This window comes from Arachis duranensis, chromosome 7, assembly GCF_000817695.3.
Source record: "Arachis duranensis cultivar V14167 chromosome 7, aradu.V14167.gnm2.J7QH, whole genome shotgun sequence".
NCBI lineage: Eukaryota > Viridiplantae > Streptophyta > Magnoliopsida > Fabales > Fabaceae > Arachis > Arachis duranensis.
The window spans coordinates 10653354-10657350 of NC_029778.3; positions in this window are offsets into that span (position 1 = coordinate 10653354).

The window sequence follows — 3997 nt, forward strand, 5'->3', positions numbered from 1 at the left end:
AATATTTATTCTAAACATTTGGAAATATTTTCTCCTATCAAATTGTAGAATAAAAATATTATATATATAAAAAAAATTAGTTATAAAATCAATTATTATATATTATATTTAAATATATATTATTTAATTTATTTTTAATATATTTTATATTATAACATGTTCTATAAAAACGACTAATTTGATTGTTGATTTTTTATATATAAGTATGATGGTTAATTTTAGAATTACAACTTCCATACCCTAAACTTAATTCTCCATCATGATATTCCTCCCTCCCTAAAAACATGCATGGAAGCCTTTCTCTTTCACCAAGTTCTGGAATTTTATTGGAAAAACAATCTCAAAAACATGTCTGAGGCAACTTCATGTGTCGAAATCAATAAACTTGAAAAAAAAAAAAAACAAAATGTTGTGTTTAGAATTTAGGTAAACCTTTCCAACACGGTGTGAAGAATAATAACAATTAACAGCTAGCTTGAAGAAGTCCAAATTCATTTAGAGTCACAAATTTGATGACACATCAGAAATAGGAAAACATTATCTTGGATTAGAAGAAATAAATCTGCATTGAACAATAACAAGGAACCCACCGATTAAAACTATATCTTGTGCATCCTACAAGTCAAGCTCAGAGTTACTTAAATTTGTGTATATTTCGACATTATGAATTGCAACGTAATTTACCTATGAAATTGTCAATAGATATAATAACGTAATCGTACTAATTTTCAATTAAGACTTGAAAGGATATAATTGATGCACAATGAAAGATAAGTGGCAACCATAAATAATATTTGGACTGGTGTGTGGTTTGAACAACTAATTAGCTTGACCAAGGCAAATGCAAACCCAAAGAAATGAATATGGCGTAGTTGGCACTTCAATGTTCTTATAATCTTATCCCCTCACTTGCTTCGCCTCCTCTGCACAACACAATGTTCTCATTCGTTTCATTATCATTAACGCGAAGTGCTTCCTTTTTTGGCTGTTTTACGGTCAACTTTCTATACAACTGTTATGATTATGAAATTGGCCCAACTCCAGGCCTCAAAACCCCGACATAATAAATAGGAAAAAACAAGGAAAACAAAATAGGACTATGATTGGTATGGCTGAAAGTTGATCGCGACTCTACTTGATCTTGTTCCCTCTTTACCATGTTTGATATCAACCATATTACGCCTATATATATATCAAAACAAAAATGCTAGTTATCCTTTAACTTTAAGTCTTTAATCAATTTTTTAATTTAAATAATATTATTTAATTAATTTTTAATAAAAATACATTTCTATTTTATTTTTATAGATAAATATATTAATAATTAAAATTAATTTAAATTTTAAATACTAAAATTTCTCAAACTTTTTATCTATATTATAAAGCAATTATTTACTTTATCATTTTCTTCTCTCTATATCGTATAAGAGAGAAAAGATTCAATTCAAGGATGCTTCACTTTTTTGCAAATAAATTTACTACTTTATATCTAATATTTTGTTATTATTATTATTCTTTACTCCATTGTTTATGTGATTATCTATTTTGTACTTTTTTTTTATCCTAGTATGTTAAAGAATATAAAAATCAACCGTAAATTTTTTTATCCTTTATATTAGTCCCTGATATTTAGTTTTAGATACCATATTGATCCTTGAATTTTTTTTTTTATATTGAATCAACTAATAAAATGTTGAGCTAGTTTTAAATTGTTATGCTAAATATAGAACTAAATGATGTTGTTTTATTTTAACTCTTAAACAAAGATAAATATGAGGTCGTTTTGAAGAATGTGCAGAAATAAAACGGTTTGTATACTATATAAATTTTTTTCGCCCTCTTATTTTTATCTTGTTTAAGCGCCAAAAGTGAAATGAAATTGTTTAGTGATGTGTACAGTGTAGTAAGTCATAGCTAGCTAGCTCAACACTTCCTTTACTCATTGAGTGCTAAAAAGATTTGAGATCAATATGGTACCCTTAGTTAAATCTCATAGACTAATATTAAAAAAAATGTAATTTAAGGGACTAAAATAGTGAAAGTCGTGAAGTTGAAAAACTATTTAAAATTTTAATGTAATTTTACGTTGAACTGTATAATGTAAAATAATAATTAGATTTAAAAATGCATATTGTACAGAATTATAATAAATTAAATTTTTATAAAAAATTATTTAATAAAAAATTTTAAAAATTAATATTAAATTTATATTTTTTAATTTATTTACAATAGTTATATTTAATTAGAATTACGGTTTAGAATGCAATTCCTCTTTAAGCTGAGATTGTTTTTTTCCTCATCATTTATGATCTTTAAGACCTTAAATATGTGAAATAATTTTTTTCTGGTTTAGTTTACCTCTTCTGATTTTTGCTTAATTTTTTCGTTTTTGTCTCTTAATAACCATTCATGATTCATACATATTTTCTTCTTCTAATTTAGAGATATTATTCTAATTTTGTGTTTTTTAAAAGCTGTTGGCCCATTAAACATATTTTACTGGATAAAATTATCACTAATAGAAAGAATTAATAACACCATGTGTAAAATATTTATTTAAATTCTTTATCTTCTATTGATCAAGATTTTTCACCTTTTATTTTTTTTATTTTTATTTTTCATCTGCTATTACTGACTTTGATTATCAGAATAAATTATATTTATAGTATCCTAATATTAACATCTATAATCATACTTTCTTTAGATAAATTTTCATAATTTTTAATTTTTTTAGGTAAACATATATTTTATGACCATATTTTCGGTAATTAAAACAAATTAGATATTGCCTCTTGTATACTAGCATGAATTTTTTCTATAAAGCTGAGAAGGTTGGAACTAATTGGTTTAAAAAAATAAAAAAAATTGAAGATAAATAAATAAAAATGATGAATGGATTAGTAATTATATTACTCAAATCTCTGGAAAAATTGTGTACTCTACAAAAAATTATTGAATCTCTCATCGATTAAGCTAATATCCACTTTACATATAAAATGATATAATTATTATTATTATTATTATTATTATTATTATTATAATATGCAATTTTCATACACAATTTTTCATAATAAAATTAATATTATATTAAATTATTTAAATTAAGAGAAAAAAATTGCATATTGAATTGAAAGCAAACTCTCTAGTTATTTTGGTCCCTGATATACAGTTTCAGACAATATATTGGTCCCTGAATTTTTTTTTATGTTGAGTCAATGAACGAAATATTGAGTTAGTTCTAAATTGTCATGTTAAACATAAGACTAAATGATGTTGTTTCCTTTTAACTCTTAAACAAGACAAATATGAAATCGTTTTGAAGAATGTGGAAAGACAAAACGGTTTGCACATCATATAAACTTTTTTTCGTCCTCTTATTTTTGTCTTATTTAAGCGCCAGAGAAAAATGACATTGTTTAGCGATGTGTCCAGTGTAGTAAATTACAGCGAGTTAGCTCAACACTTTCTTTACTGATTCAATGCTAAAAAGGATAGAGACCAATATGGTACCCTTAATTAAATATGAGAGACTAATATAAAAAATTTTAAATTTAAAGGACTAAAATGATAAAAATTATAAATTTATAGGAATATTTTAAAAATTTAATCTAATTTAACAATGAATTATGTAATGTAAAATAATAATTAAATTTAAACATGCATATTGTGCATAACTATAATAAATTAAATTTTTAAAAGAAATTATCTAATGAAAAATTTTAAAAATTAATATTAAATTTATATTTTTTAATTTATTTACAATAGTTGTATTTAATTAGAATTATGCCTTCATCATTTATGATATTTAATGCCTTAAATATATGGAATACTTTTCTTTTTTTCTGGTCTGTTTTACCTCTTTTGATTTTTGCTTTTTTTTTTGTAATCTCTTAATAACCATCCATGGTTCATATATATTTTCTTCTTTTGATTCAAAAATATTATCCTAATTTTGTGTTTTATAAAAGCTATTGGCCCCATTAAGTATATTTCACCG